This window comes from Phyllostomus discolor, unplaced genomic scaffold (assembly GCF_004126475.2).
Source record: "Phyllostomus discolor isolate MPI-MPIP mPhyDis1 unplaced genomic scaffold, mPhyDis1.pri.v3 mPhyDis1_scaffold_15, whole genome shotgun sequence".
Classification (NCBI taxonomy): domain Eukaryota; kingdom Metazoa; phylum Chordata; class Mammalia; order Chiroptera; family Phyllostomidae; genus Phyllostomus; species Phyllostomus discolor.
The window spans coordinates 45,182-62,332 of record NW_023397501.1 but is presented as its reverse complement, the minus strand read 5'-3'; the positions used below and the strand labels follow the sequence as shown (position 1 = coordinate 62,332).

General features: G+C 37.9%; 2 long non-coding RNA genes across 2 annotated transcripts; one reads left to right on the top strand and one right to left on the bottom strand.

Annotated features, from left to right (window-relative positions):
• Nucleotides 1-2,918: 2,918 nt before the first annotated feature.
• On the bottom strand, nucleotides 2,919-12,025 carry LOC118498643. Its single transcript, XR_004901123.1, has 3 exons — nucleotides 11,895-12,025; nucleotides 3,000-3,002; nucleotides 2,919-2,929 (listed from the first exon to the last, which is right to left on the bottom strand). It is a non-coding gene; the product is annotated as an uncharacterized LOC118498643 (long non-coding RNA).
• LOC118498644 lies at nucleotides 11,725-13,288 on the top strand. The gene is made up of 2 exons (XR_004901124.1): nucleotides 11,725-12,415; nucleotides 12,657-13,288. It is a non-coding gene; the product is annotated as an uncharacterized LOC118498644 (long non-coding RNA).
• The last annotated feature ends 3,863 nt before the right edge of the window (nucleotides 13,289-17,151 follow it).

Sequence of the window (17,151 nt, the reverse complement as noted above, 5' to 3'; positions counted from 1 at the left end):
TTAGCTAATAAAAGCTGAAGTACAGAAAATTTTTAAATAAATTACCAAGAACACAGTAGCAAAATAAAAGGGGAAAATACAAAATAGAGATTTAAGAATCATGAATATAAATTTATCATAAGAATGTCCAGATTACAGGAGTTTATGTAGATAAAAGAATTTAAGATAGAAAGAAGTTACATTACATTTCATGGTCAATAAGCATGAATTTTCTTGAACTGGTGAAAATTGAATCCTCAAATTTCAGAAGTACTATAAATCTCTGGTATGTTAAATTAAAAAGTTACATATTAGAAAACGCAGTTCGTCAAAGAAAGAGATCTTATGGCAGTCAGAAATGAAAACAGATTAAACTACATATAAACTAATATGACTAAATCTATACTAAACCTGAAAATATAAACCAAAAAATATCTACTTTATTAAGCAGAAAAATGTAAAAAGGACAAAAAATCTTACAGTTGTTAGAAGAGAGGGGAACAAGACAGGATAGTCTAATATTGCTAAAGAGGAAGGAAATAGCTGAAACAAATCTGAAGATTAACTTACATTTAAAACAAAGCATTAACACATATGTACATGTATATAGACACATACATATAAACTATATACACATTTATATTTATATGCATGTAATTACCCAATTAAGAGGCAATTAAAAATGAAATGAGAACTTTAGTCAGGTGGCTTGGTGGGCTGAAGCATTTTCTGTTACCACAGAAGGTTGAAGAGTTCATCTGTAATAAGGGCACAAAAGTTGTGAGTTCAATGTCCAGTCAGGTATGTACCAGAGGCAATGAAAGTCTGTTACACTGATGCTTCCGCTTCTCTTTTCTCTCTGTCTCTCCCTCTTTCTTCTCTCTACTCCTTCCTTTCTTTCTAAAATCAATAAACATAACCTTGGGTGAGGATTTTAGAAAATGGAATGAGATAAACAAACGAGGACAAAGAAAAAAATTAAAAGCTGGAGAAGCAAGTCCTAAGATAGTAAACTATGGCTGCAAATGAGAGTAAATCACAATGAGTGAAAACTGACTGACTCTAGTTGAAAGGTAACTCTTCACTTGTATTTTTAGGATATTAGTTCTATGCCTGGGGGAGAAAAGATGGTAGCAGAGTACGAAGATATATTGCACACATCTCCTCCCAGAACCAAAATGGAAATAATCTAAAGAGAGGTCTGGACACCTAAAATAAATGGAAGACTACATGAAAAAGGCTTTTAATGAAGGAGGGGGGGGAACAGCATAGTAGAATGGTGAGATAATTAAAAGGGCCAGCCCACCTGCAGAGGCAGCAGGCAGAGGTGGCAGTGCAACTGCAGGAGCTTCCCCTTTAGAAGAGAAATGCCAGACCACAAATGCAGCTCCAAAGCATAGAATCAGGCCAGGATTAGCCAACCACATAGCAGTAAATGACGGGAAAGTTTTTCTCTGCTGCAGGGGATGACAGCTGCTAGAGACGAGGCCCTTTCTTAGTATTTAAGGAACCACATGTTTTGTGTTCTCAGTCACAAAGCTGGGGCCCCAAAGAATGGAGGACAGAGAGGACTGCAGCTGCCCGAGGACAGACCTGCAGGCACTGTGGAGACACATGGCAGCAGCAGAAGGCTTTTGGTGCCAGGATATACATACCTGGATTCTATGGCAGACATCTCACTTCAGAAGAGCAAGACATTTCTGAGGGAAAGAAATTAACTTTCCAGTGGGGTATCTCTCTCCCCACCCTGGCTCTGCAATCCTGCTCCCGCTACCCTGCAACTTTTTTTCTTTTCATTTTAGGTGCTCTATTCTGTTTTTGTTTTTGGTGTGTGGTGGGGGAAGCAGGGGAGATGTTTTTCTACCTTTTTTCTTTCTTTTCTCTCATCCTACATCTTAAGCCCTATTCAGGAGGTATCAACATATGAATATCTAAGGGGTGTCAAAGATGGGCTGTACAGTGTGGCCATATCATACTGGTAGAGTACAGAAACACCCTCCTGGTTTCTGTCAGACCCCAAACTTGGACTCTGGAGGCTCAACCCATTTCCCTACAAAGGACCCAACTCTGCTGAGTACAGGGAAATAATCCAAACAGTCTCAGATCAGTGGCTCAGAAATGGTGGAAAATACCTAGTGTCTTCCCTGGAGTTTGAAAGGTACCCACCACAGGTGACCCAGGAGCCCCATCCCAACCAATCTTAAGGATAGCCCTCTCAAAAACAGTTGAGAACATGGCTAGTTTAGTCTGTCAGTAGGCAGAGATGAAGAGAGGCAGATCTGACAGTGAGTTGGGTAATATGTTGACGGAACCCTGGGCTCAGTGAGGAGAAAATCCAGCTGTGCAGAGCAGCTTGGACACAGCCAAGTCACAAGCTATGAATTGCTGGTACTTCTTCCAGGCTGCTAAGGGCCAGATGTGGACAGTAACTGACACTTAGCTAAACTAGCCTCAGTGTATCCAAGGGGAGAACACAGCAGACAAGTTTAAGCTGCACTGAGAGAAAATCCACTGTTTTTTTATTTTTTCTTTTTCGTAGCCTTTTCATTATTGTTTTTATATTTCAATTGCTCCTATTTTCATAACTCTGTATTTTGTCTGTCACATCTATTATCCTACTCTTACCATAGATGACTCCATTATTCCTTTGTTTCATTTTTTAAAATATTTTTGTTATTCTTTCTCTTTCTATGTCCCTTTTTCCTCTCTTCCTCGTTCATTTTATTACTCATATTAGTTCTCCCTCCTACACTGCCTCCCATAATCACTTCTCCTTTGCTCTTCTCTGACTCATTTTATTTATTTTGCCCTTTACCTGATAGCCCCCTTTATCTTTCCACTGTTATTATTCTTTGTTTTTTTTTTTGTTGTTGTTACTAAATTGATGCTGTTTCAGGGGAGGGATGCTCATTTTGGTTTTGTTTTATGTATGGTTTTGTTCTGTCAGCACCTGTGCAACAGTGTATAATACATGATGGGGGCTGACACTCAGTCAGCTAGCAGGAGGGAAGGCCTCCCACTGCCTCCAACAAACAAGCCAACAATAATCAGGACACAAAAGCAACAGAAAAATTCACAGAACTCACACAAAGGACATGGGTACAGCAAGAAGATCAGATGATGAAGGAGTCTACATCACTGGGTACTACAGAACTCCTATCATATAAGACAATCTCACAAGACCAAATAAGACAGATGTATCTAAAACACAGCAAAAAAAAAAAAAAAAAAAACCAAAAAACAAAAAGAGACAGATTAAATGGGGACACAAAGAAACAACGACCAAATGAAAGTAAAGGAGGATTCCCCAAAAAACAGCTATATGAAATTGAAGCAAGCAAACTATCACACAGTAAGTGCAAAGTAATGGTTATAAGGATGCTCAAGGAACTTACAGAGAATTACTTCAACATGAAAACCTGGTGGAAATAAAGATGACAAATACCTGAAATGAAGAAAACACTAGAAAGAATTAAAAACGGGCTAGATGAAGGAGAAAATTAAGGTCAGCAAGTTGAAAGGCCAAGAAAAAAAAATTTCACAGCAAGAAAACAAAATGTATCAAAAAGAAGGAGGGTGGTTTCAGGAGCTTTGGGACAACATGAAACTGATAATATTCACATCATAATTATACCAGAAGAAGAAAGGAAGCAATGGATAAGAAAAAACCTGTGTTAACAAATGACAGAAAACTTCCCTGACTTGGTGAAGCAAAAAATCATGCAAGTTCAGAGGCACAGAGAGTCCCAATCAAATGAACACAAAGAGGCCTACACACCAAGGCAAATTACAACTAAAATGGAGAAATTCAAAGACAAAGAAAGAATATTAAAGGCAGCAAGGGAGAAACGTCTATAAACATACCAGGGAGCTGGAGAAGGAAACCAGCTGATTTCTCAACCTAAACACTGCAATCCAGAAGAAACTGGCAAGAAATATACCAAGAAATGAAAAGTAAAGACCTGCATCCAAGACTACATTTTCTGTAGAGATTTTCATTTAAAATAGACACAAAGTAAGGTGCTTTCCAGCAAGAGATACTTAAGAGACTACTTCAGGACAAAGAAGAAGTAGAAAAAGAGAGGTGGACAGGGTCCAAAGAGAAAAAATGGCAATGCATAAGTACCTATTAATGAAAATCTTCAATATAAATGGATTAAATGCTCCAATAAAAATACAGGGTAACTAAGTGGATAACAGATCACAGAATATATATATATATATGGTGTACAAAGGACTCATATCAGAATAAAAGCTTTAACAATGAGAGTGAAAGGAGGGAAAAAGCCATGCAAACTGAAACAAAAAAGCTGGGGTAGCAATACTTCTTTTTGACTAAATAGACAACAAAGGCCATGAAAAGAACGTCATGACATTAACATTAAAGCTTCAGAGCAACAAAAGTATATAACCCTTCTAAACATATCTATACCCACTACAGGAGCACCTTAATACATAAAGAAAATCTGGGCCCTGGCTGGAGTAGCTCAGTGGATTGAGCGTGGGCTGCAAACCAGTCATCGCAGGTTCGATGCCCAGTCAGGGCACATGCCTGAGTTGCAGGCCATGGGCCCCAGCAACCACACATTGATGTTTCTCTCTCTCTCTTTCTCCCTCCCTTTCCTCTCTAAAAATAAATAAATAAAATCTTTAAAAAAAAGCTGAAAACAAAAAAAAGTGTTGCATTTGTTATTAAAAAATAATCTGGGAGGATTTTAAAGAAGAAATCAACAGCAATGCAGTCATAGTAGGGGATTAAACAATGGACTGTTAACAATGAACAGATCTTCCAGGAAAAAAATCCATAAGATTAAAGTGACATGAAGTGACACATCAGATCATTTAGAATTCATTGATATCTACCAGACATTTCTCCCCAAAGGATTAAAATACACATTCTTTTGAAATACACATGCATCACTTTCAAAGTCAGACCACATGGTAAGACACAAAATAAGTCTTAACCAATTCAAGAAAATGGAAACCAGCCCTGGCTGGTGTGGCTCAGTGGATTACGTGCTGGCCTATGAATCAGAGTTGCCAGTTCAATTCCCAGTTTAGGGCACATTCCTAGGTTGCAGGCCAGGTACCCAGTAGTGGGCACGTGAGAAGTAACCACACATTAATGTTTCTCTCTCTTTTGCTCACAGATCACAGAACATATATATATGTTCTTACCATCCCTTACCATCTCTAAAAAATAAACAAAATCTTAAAAACGAAAAAAGAATAAAACCATCCCATGTATTTTCTCAGATCACAATGACCTGAAACTAGAAATAAACTAAGAAAAAAATACAAAAACATTCAAATACACAGAGACTGAATGCATTACTAAATAATGAATGAGTTAACAGTGAGATCATAGAAGAAATCAAAAAACACCTGGAAAAATACTGAAAATAAACACATAACCCAAAACCTATGGGAGACATTAAGAGCATTCCTCAGTGGGAAGCTCATAGCATTAAGGCCTACCTAAATAAGACAGAATAATCTCAAATAAAAAATCTTATCATACACATAAAATTACTAGAAAAGCCAAAAGAAACAAAGCCCAGAGCGATTAGAAGGAGAAAATAATCGAGATCAGAAAGCAAATAAGTGACACAGAAACTAAAAAAACAAACAAAAAAAACCCCAAAAAACAGTTCAAACAATCAACAAATGTAGGAACTGGTTCACTGAAAGGATAAAACATAACTGACCCACCTTTAAGTAAAGTCATTAAGAAAAAAAGGGAGATGACACAAAATCAGAAATGAAAAGGGAGAAAAACAACTGGTACCACAGAAACACAAAGAATTATAAGAAATTACTATAAACAACTGTATGGCAGACAACTGTACACCCTAGGTGAAATGGTTAAATTTCTGGAAACATACAATCTCCCAAAACTGGATCAAGAAAAAGCAGAAAACCTGAACAGACTGATAATAACTAGTGCAACTGAAGCAGTTATCAGAAAACTCCAGGCACACAAACATAAAAGCACTGGATCAGATGGCTTCTCAAGAAAATCATTCAAAGAACTAACACCTATTCATCTAAAAATACATCAAAAATTTCAAGACGGAAGACATCCAAACTCTTTTAACAAGGCTAATATTTTCTATATCCAAAAACTGATAAAGACACAACAAAGAAAATTAGAGGACAGTATCTCTGGTGAATATTGATGCTAAATTCCTCAACAAAATATTAACAAATAAGATACAGCCTATACATGGTAGATTTTACACCATAATCAAGTGTAATTTATTCCAAGAATACAATGAAGGTTCAGTATGTTCAAATCAATAAATGTCCTAAGTCACATAAGCAAAATGAAAGACACCTGTATATAATAAAAAACACTCACAGAGTAAGAGAGTTCATACCTCAACATAAAAAAGGTCAAATATGGAAAATCTACAGTCAACATCATATTCAACAGGCAAAGCTAAAAGCATTTCCCTTAAGATCAGAAACAAGACGGGAGTATGTACTACTACCACTCTTATTCAACTTAGTACTAGAAGTCCTGGGCACCGCAATCTGCCAAGAAAATATAAAAGGCATATGAATTGGAAAAGAGGAAGTAAAACCATTAGCCAACATCATACAACATGAGAGTGTACAAAGAAAATTATTTAGGCTCAACAAAAACTACACAACCTAGTAAGTGAATTTGGCAGAGTAGTAGTATATACACAATGTCAACATTCAGAAAACAATAGCATTTCTATACACAAATGATGAACTATCAGAAAGAGAATCTAAGAAAAAAACTCCAATTTACTATTGCTACAACAAAAGTTTAAAAAATAAAGTGCCTAGAAATAAGTTTAACCAAGGAGGTAAAAGATCTGTCCTTGGAAAACTCAAGGACACTAAAGAAAGGAAGTAAAGAAGATACAAATTGGAAAAATACACCATGTCCACAGATAACAAAACTTAACATCATTAAAATGCCATACTACCCAAAGCAACCTACAGATTCAACATTGATTCATATTGGCATCAATGAATTATTTCACAGGTCTAAAACAAATATTGTAAAAATGTATATATAACTAAAACCACCCTAACAACCTCACCTATCTTGATTAAAAAAAAAAAGGATGGATCATATACCCAATATCAAAACAGTCTGGTCCTGGCTTAAACACAAACATAGGGATCAACAGAACAGAAGAGAGACCTCTGAAATAAATCCACATTTTCACGTACAATTAATATTTGACAAAGGAGGCAACAGTGTATAATGCAGTAAAGACAGACTTTTCAATAAATGGTGCCAGAACTAAACTGGCACATGCAAAAAAGGACCTATACTACAATCTCACACAATATAGCAGAATAAAGTTTAAATGGATGAACCACTTAAATGTAAGTCGTGATACCACATAGTAATCACAAAGAAAACACTGGAATTAAAATTTTTGGTATTCTTGCATAGCAGTATTTTTGATTACACATCTCAGAGGACAAATAAAATAGAATAAATAAATAAATGGGATTACAACAAACTAAAAGTCTTCTGAATGGATAAAGAAAACACCACAATGAAAAGGGAACCAACCATATGGGAAAACATATTTGCCAACTATACCTTAGACAACGGTTTCATCTCCAGAACATAAAAGACCTCATACAACTCAACACTAGGAGTACAACCAACCAATAAATATTGGGCAAAGTACCTGAACAGACACACAGGACATACAGATGGCCCACAGATATAGGAAAAGATGCTCCACATCACCAGCCATTAAAGAGATGCAAATTAAAATCACAAGGAGATATCACCTCATACATGTCAAAATGGCCATCATTAATAAGTTAATAAGCAAGTGCTGGCGAGGTTGGAGAGAAAAGTGCACTGTTGGTGGAAAAACAGACTGTTGCAGCCACTGTGGAAAACAGTATGGAATTTCCTCAGAAAACTAAAAAAATGAACTGAGTCTTGAGCTGGGAATTCCACTGTGGGGAAATACCCCAAGAATCCTGAATCATCAATTCAAAGGAATGTATGCATGCTTTCCTGTACAGCAGCACTATATGCAAAAGTCAAGTGCCCATCAGTAAAATGATGGATCAAAAAACTGTGGTACATTTACACAATGGCATACTATGCAGCAGAAAGAGAGAAGGAGCTCCTACCTTTTGGGACAGTATGGATAGAACTGGATAGAACTGGAGACTATTATGCTAGTAACATAAGCCAGTAAATGAAAGAGAAACAACATATAATCTCATCTACAAGAGGAATCTAATGAACAACATAAACAAAAGAGAACCATAACTACAGAATAGACTGACAGTGACCAAAGGGGATGGGGAAGGGAGAATGGTGAAAACAAGGGAAGGGGCTATCAAAGACCATGTATGAATGACCCATGGATACGAATAACAGTGTGGGAGTTGACTATGGGAGTAGGGGAAGAGGGTGTGTGGAGGAGGGCAAAGGGGTAAAAATTGGGACAACTCTAACAGAGTAACAGTAAATGATAAAAAAAAACCCTAGAAATTAAGTACCTAGAAATAAATTAAACCAAGGATGCAAAAGATATGTACTCAGGAAACTACAGAACACTAAAGAAATTGAAGTTATAAACAAATGGAAGCATACACCATGTCATGGATTGGGACAATCAACATTATTCAAATGTCCTTATTACTCAAAGCAATTTACCAATTCAAGGCAATACCTATTAAAATACCAATGGCATACTTCACAGATCTAGAACTATTCCAAAATTTTATAAGGACGCTAAAAAGACCCCAAAGAGCCTCACCAATCCTGAGCAAGAAGAACAGAAGTTGGGGGATCACAATACCTGATGTTAACCTCTACTACAAGGCCACTGTAGTTTTTTGGTATTATAAACAATGATGTCATTAACTGCACTAATTATATTTTTTACTTACTACACTTGATGATTTTTTAATACCTGGGGAGAGAGGAGGAAAATGCTTCCCAACTGCTCCCAGGAATAAGCAATTCCTGGTGGCAGTAATTAATCTAGATGACCATGTCTTTCATGTGCAAATGAATAAAACACAAGTCCACAAACCCAACCACCTCATGAAATTCTCACTCACCAAGATATTTCCCTTGCTCTAAAACAAACCATCCTGAGGAACCAAACAACTAGGGAAAAATTCCTATGCTGCAAAGGCAGCTAGATTTGATCAAAATTACTCAGCCCTGAAATGTTTATCCTACTCTGTCCTGCTTTTCTCAAGGAAACTCCAATTAAGGCTGTGGTCTGTATCTTCCACTTGTTCCTGTTTCCCCCTTCACTGACAACGATGTTTCCTCTCATAGCCTTAAGTGGTATACTATACTTCCTGTTTCTAGCTAAGTTCCAGTGAAATTTTTATTCCAATGGCACTGAGTTCTTCATAGTATCATTCAGTGACTTTTATAACTTAAGACCTGGGCACAAAGTATTAGTATCCACATACTTGTTCTAAAAGATGAATTATGTGGAAAGAGGAGGGTATAAACATTTAAAATTTTAGTAATTTAAACATTTTTAGTACTGAATGCTACTAACAATGTGCAAAACCCTGCTGATTTCCCCATTCTTGATGCATTACAATTTTGCCAGTAAGATATGTAAAAAGAAATATGTAGTCATTTTTATGTGTTCAATTTTTAAGTGAGGTTAAACACTTTTTATTTATTTTTCATAAGGGTTAATGAAGATTGAAAATAAACTCTGAAAGAAGATTCTATTAGCTATGTAGGGATGGCATTTCCTAATGCTATGAACATTATAGTCCTTTGTAATTTTACATCATCTAGTACATTATGTTAATATCATAAACACTATATATACACATGTTACATCAATATATGTTCTAGCAAAGCAAATACCTTTTAAAACACAGGATTATTTCAGACATGTTAACTCTTCATTTCTGTATTGCATATACTTTGTATAAAGTGGAAGATGTGTTTGTCCTTGAAATTTCTTGCTAAATTTACTCGTTTTTCTACCTTACAGTGAATTTAATTTTAACTCTTCCTTTTTAATGTTTCAGAAGTAAAAATCCTTTATTTGACATACTATCTGTATAGTTTTCAAGGATTCTAAAAATATTCAAGCCAAGTAAACAATACCACTCTTTAAGAAAGAAAATGTCTTAAGATTCTTTGATTCTGAAATAATTTTATACCTTTACCTGCTACTTACTACTTTTAAACAAATGTTCTGATTTCCATGTTATAATATGCTCACTTTTCTCAATATTCAGATACTTCTTGCTATGAAAGAACTAAAAAAAAGCACTTAAAACATCCAGAATCCACCTAAATTTCAATAATCTAGATTACTTTCTCATTTCTTCATTTTATATTGCAATGATAAAACATTTTAAAATTTAAAGTTTAGGAATAGAAGCTGACACAAGAAAAATTCTGAGATGTCCTACACTGTATCACAATAGGTCTGAGAATAGGAGGAAAAGATAAAGAGAATTAATTAGTTAATAGAGCCTTGGGCTGAAACTAAAGAAGACTGCTCACAATCCTGAATGTACGTGGAAACTTTGAATCCACTTCCAGGCTCTATTTGAGATTTTATGTGAAAAGAACAACTACTAGTGCATCCTGCTTACAAATGAACTTCAGAGGCTCTTACTGGCCCACTAATACCAGAAGCAGAAGACATTTCTTCCTTATGGACTGTATCCACCTATCCTGGAATTTTCTCCCCTTCACGTTTCTGATCCCCTTAACTATAGCCAGCATAAATCTTTTCAAAACAACTTACATCTTCTCCCAACTGACTGTATGAAATGGCACTGTCAATGCCACAATGCAGACATGTTTGTTTTCTCCACAAGCTCTGCTGCTTATGGGTAGATTGCATGACTCAGACACAATCTTTTTTCTGACTAGGACATGGCTTAATAGAACCTTTCTTTCAGAAAAGCTTTCAGTCCCAAAGGTATTTAATAACAGTCAAATTTTTATGAAAATATATGTGAACATACAAAACAGGCTAGCAAGAGAAATTTTAAGACTACTGTTTATATATTTTTTTATATGATGTTAAAATCTTGAAAACCTTTTTAACTAAAAAGAAACTGCTCTTCTGAGGTTAGGAAGTTCCTTCTAATAGCTTTATATAATTCTTCACATAATAGATGACCTAGCAAACAGCATGGCATTGATATGCAAACAAATTAATACAGAGCCACATCTCCTCTGTAGGGTTCCTGAGCTCCAAAGACATGATTCCTCAGCTTTAACCACCCCAAAGCCACATGCTATAAAACTGAGACCCATCTCCAGAGGTTGGACAGAGCCTGACAAAATTGTACCAAGTAGCCACCTAGCCAATCCTAAACTATTACTCTGCCAAGTTTTGTCCTTCCCTCAGAAATCCAAATAAAAGCCCCTTCTTCCTCCTAACCCAAGCTAATGCCTTCTGCTGTGGCGCTTGTGATAATCCATGTCTCCTGAGTATAATAAGTTTTGTTTCCTGATTATGTCGCCTCCTGGTCACACTGGAATGATGATCTCAAAAAAGAACAAGACAAAAACCAACATTTAAAAACAATTTTATAGTGTGCTTTGTAAAACCACAAAAGATTTTTGTAAAAGACAAAAAGATTTATACAATCTGAATAGAAACCAGTGCATAGTGTGCTTTGTTAAGAGTATCACAATATTCACAAAAATTAAACCCTAAAATGGTATTTTAAAAAATATTGCTTTTAAACACTGTAAAACCTAAACTATAAAGAAGAAAATATTGCCATCCATACTGACAAAATACCTCATTTGTTTTCAACAAATTCCATCTTGAGAAATACATGTTAAAAAAAAAAACAGTATTTTCTAGAAATGCACTCTCCCCTAAAGAAAGTCCCAGATAAATTTTGGCAGTTTATGGGTAAAAAAAAGAGGCACTCACATCAGGTGGTAGTTTTTTACATCAGCGACTATAGCTGCTGAACTTGGAAGACTGTTGTAGAGACTGTGTAAAGGAAATACTGTGTGGTTTGTATTCCTCTTTTTCTTTGCTATCAAATGGATGAGTGTTACACTGCTGGAAAAACGGTACGATAAAGAATTAACATTTGGCAAATAACAAAACGATGCCTTCATTCTAAATCTTTGGCAATGAAAGCTGTAATTACACAAATCAATCCTTCTCTTATTCTTTGGAATGACAGAATATGTATCACAAGAGTTTGTCTACATGTAGAGGAATTTGTTTTACATATGTCTTTGCCTTGTAAATAAAATGGACCTCTCCTTGTGTTTTAATTTCCTCACCTGAAAAACTGGCAATAAAAGTATCAACTCCAACAGAATTATGAAAAATAAATAAAATGCATTTAAACACAAGTAATTTTGTTAAAAATTTCTTTGGAAATTAAAGGAACCTTGGAAACTTACCATTATTTAAAATACCTGCTAAATCAGTTCCCAGTTATTCTTTTCTTTTTTAAAGATTTTATTTATTTATTATTTTTTTAGAGAGGGAAGGGGGGAGAGAGAGAGAGAGAGAGAGAGAGAGAGAGACACACACACACACACACACATCAATGTGCGGTTGCTGGGGGTTATGGCCTGCAACCCAGGAATGTACCCTGGCTGGGAATCAAACCTGGGACACTTTGGTTCCCAGCCCACGCTCAATCCACTGAGCTACACCAGCCAGGGCTCCCAGTTATTCTTTAAGCCCACATAATACCAAGATTTTAGCCCTACATTCTCTTGATTTTAAGTAACTTCAAAAACTTTAGTAATTGTGAGTTTATTATCTAATTATTTTCACAGAGGAGGGCCTAAACTAGGAACTCCTTTTCTCCAACATCTGCAAGATCATGTCCATAAAGATATTTTAGTAGACACCAAGCCTCTAGTAGAAACAGAAAGGGTACTACAGTTCTCATCTACTGGCCTAACAGATATAAAACATTTTCAGAGCTGCAAAATATTGTCCATGGCTTCCCGTACTGTCTATCCATTAACTCAACACTCCTTAAATCTTAACTAGTCAGGAGAAAGCTCAACCCAGGAAAGGCAAGACAGAATAAAAGAGCAAAATCACATCTGTCCACAAACCATCTAATGACCCTCACAAGGTTCACTCCAGACTGAAACATTTCATAGGGGTAAATGATGCATTCATAATAAGATCTTAGCCAGGACCCAATGTTTTTGCCTGGTGGAGGTGCTGGGCAACTCGGGCCCACTGATGGTTCTTGCAAATGGCTTCAAAGCCCCCTTCCTCCATCACAATCTAAAAGAATTAAGAAGGAGTAGAGTTAACTGTGAGTAGATTATAGATACCTAAAATAATAAGGTTTAAAATATGAACTATGTACTCCACCAATGTCAAGCATTCCAGACTCAAAGCCTCTATGAAGAAATGTTAGAAGTAAATGTATAAGGCTCTATGTTCTCTCCTTTTCTGCCCTGAGACATAATGTTGAACTACAGAGAGTTCAGGTATGAGTTGGGGGAAGGGGCACACAGAGCAAGAACATGCAGGGCAGCTTTGCAGCTAATCCATGGCACGGTCATTTAGCATACCTATAGCCTTTGGCTGGTCACTTAGATATGCTAAATAGCTATGGCCATGCTCAAGGCTAGGGGGATGGAAAGGGACCTTCCCCCCCAAGATGAGACCTGGGAGGCAGGTCCCCTGAGTTACAGCACCTGCGTGGGAGCTGGGAGAAGATTGGCTCCATGACATGGGGTGACACCTGCCCAGACCCACGATGGCAACCAGAAAAGCTGGAGAAGACAGCAGATTGAGGGCAAGTGTGCCCAACTGTAGGAGCAGTCGGAAATGGGGCTGCAGAAGAAGATTGGCGCGGGGGATTTAAACCCAGACACGGCAGCCATTGGGGGAGAACCACGTGGCCTTGATGAAGTGGACACTCCTGCAGCCCTGAGAGAGGGAGAACCACGGGGCAGCCCTGGAGGAGAGAACCATGCAGTTTTGGCAGAGTGGGGACTATCCCATCCTGCAGCCCTGAGAGAGGACCACGTGCCTGGCAGAGTGGGGACCCCCAGAGCTTTAGAAGGGGGAACCACCACCCGGTTTTAGCAGAGATCCTGGCGACTCAGCCAAGGGTGCCGGGAACCCAGGGAGGTCTCCCATTTGAGAGGGATTACTAACTGAGAAGAACCAGAGGACTGCCTGAGCCAAGGACTTCTATTTCCTTTCCTGAGATACGGTACTCTGGACTGGGCAAAGGGGGAAGGAAGGAAGGACTGTGTGTTTGTGGGTGTTTTTAGGGACTTTAGGATTTTTTGATAAAGACATTAGGTCACTACTTTGTTAGTATAGCATTAAATAAACATTTCCTTTCCTTTTCACGAATCTCTGGCATTGAGAGACATCTTTCCTAGGGCGGCAGACATAATGGACTCGGGGCCTTCTTTCAATAATAGTATATTGTCCCAGCCGCCCCCCTCCTTGTGTTCTGTAACACTACCAAATCAAATGTTAACCAAACAGGTTATCAGGCTACACTTGAAAAATTAAAACATTTATACAAGTATTTCAGTTAAAAAAATATGGTTGCAACCTGACAGAAGCTGCCTAGGGTAGGCTAAAACAAAGGCAAGATTTCTAAAGGCAAAACTACAAATTCTCATGCAAATAAAAAGTTACAGTTAAGTTATACAAAAAAGGATTAGCTCCAATATTTATACAAGGAAGAGAAAAACTACTGACAGAAGACTCTGGCCTGATGGTTCTCTTGAATACTGCACCAAAGTGTTGTAGGTTCAATTTCTAGGAACATACCTAGGTTGCACATTTGATCAACATCTCTGTCTCTCTTCCTTATGCTTTCTCTCTCTCTTCTCTCCACCCTCTCCCTAAAAATCACTAAACATATCCTCCAACAAAGATTTTAAAAACTAGAAGGGGCACATAAAGTCCATAGGTGACTGCTACAACAACTATTTAAGAATGTGTATTCTCTCACACTTCAGCTCAGCGTAGCACTGGTCAGCAGGCTAACGGCACCTCTGAGAACTGAGGCACAAGATGTACACAGACCTCATCTCCTTAATAGATTCCTCACTCTTATTTTAAGTGCTTCTCACAGCAATGCCTATTCCATTTCATTTTCTGTTTTACCAGTGTACACAAATATTAAAATAACAAATAAGATGATACAGGGTGCAGCCAAGAAGGGGGCCCCAAATAGGGATTTGGAATGGGGTCCACAAATCATGGTGTCCAGGAAATATTAGAAAGATATGTAGGTTGTCCTCCCATTTTTCTGCAGAGGTGTGAGTTGGGGGAAGGGACATATGGAGCAGGAATATGCATGGCTGTTTTGCACAGCAACAGCTTTGCAGCTAACCTCTTGGTGTGGTCATTTAACACATCTATAACCTTTAACTGTTTGCATAGGTATGTTAAATAGCTGTGGCCATGCTCTGAGCCAGGGGGCTGGAAGGAACTTCCTCCCAAGATGTAACTAGAGAGCAGGTCCCTCAAGCTACAGCGCCTGCGTGGGAGCTTGGAGAAGATTGGCTCCATGCCATCAGGCCACCCCTGCCCAGACTCACAATGGCAGCCCCGTGAACTTGAAAGAATACAGGGATGCTGGCAGGTGTAAATGATTGTAGGAGGAGTTGGAAATAGGGGTACAGAAGAAGATTGGCCCATAGATTTAAACCCAGACATGGCAGCCATTGAGGGGAGACCCACACAGTTTTGCCAGAGTGTAGACCCCTGCAGCTGTGGCCATGTAAGAGTACCATGTGGTTTTGCCAGAGTGCAGACCTCTGAAGCTTTAGTGAAGACAAGAACCATGAGGCTTTGGCCAGAGTGGGGACCCCTCTAGCTTTGGTAGAAGAGGACCATGTGGCTTTGGGGTGCTCCTTTGCCCATGTGGCCTGGGAAGCAGGAGAGACTTTGCCTGGAAAATGGGTACAAAGAACTCTTGCCAGTAGACCATGAGAAGGTGCCACATGGCTTTGGATTAATTGGAGATCCTGCCTGGATGATGACACAGCTGATGGCACCCATGGCCTGAGACATGGGTGTTTGCTTCTTTTCCTGAGTTACAGTTCCCTGGATTAGGGCAGGGGAAAAGGAAGCACTGTGGGTGTCGGTGACTATCCAAAAGGACTTTGATATTTTAACGAAGACATTAGGTCACGTCTTTAAGTCTGTATAGTTTTAAATAACCATTTCCTTTCCTTTTCACAAATCTCTGACATTGAAAGATGTCTTTCCTACAATGTGGCAGACATAATGAACTGGGGGTCCTTTCGGTAATAGTATATTGGTATACCTTCCCTTTGGCCCTGTTCAGTAACAATAGGACAAAAGCCTTTCTCAGGCCCTCTTTCCCAGAGCTGGCTAGACCCCCAAATATGGTTGACCATAATCATTTTTGAGAGTTTATCCCCAGGATAAAAAAAAAGTACTGGAAGTGCCCTGAGCTTGCAGAGGTTCTAGTAACCCATGAAAAAGGATATACCAGTCCACAATGACTGGGCAAGCAGACCCCTACAGCCAACCATAAAATTGAAACAAGTTGCAGCCAAACTGAAACATCCTGCTGTAAAACCACCCCACTACCAGAAAAAGTCAAAGCTCTAACTGCTCAAGTCCTACTGCTGGTGTTATTACATACTCAACACCTAGTCCTTTCCCTCCCTTAGGAAAGTAAAAATAAACCCTTTACTTTCTGCACTTTCTTTTCTTTGTGAATTCTTTCACAGCCCACATCACTGACCCTACTAACAACCATCTCAACAAGAAACCCAATCCATACTCATTAGCAGTCACTTACCACTTCCTGACAACCACTAATATACTTTTCTAACACTGCAGATTTGAATATTATGGATGTTTCATGGAATAATACAACATACATCTGCATTCTTTATTTGTCTCTGGCTTCTTTCACTTAGCATAATGTTTCAAGGTTTGCCATGTGGCAATATCACAACATAACAAAATTTACTATTTTACTATTCACAACATTACTAAATTTACTTATTAACAGTTATAAGTCATTTTATGTGTGCAAATCAGAATTTCATTCACATGGCTGAATAATGTTTAATGTGTGAATATATAACATGGTTTATCCATTCAACAGTTCATGAATATTTGAAATGTTTCTACTTTTAGCTATCATAAAGAATGTTATGAGAAAACTTGCATACAGATTTCTGTG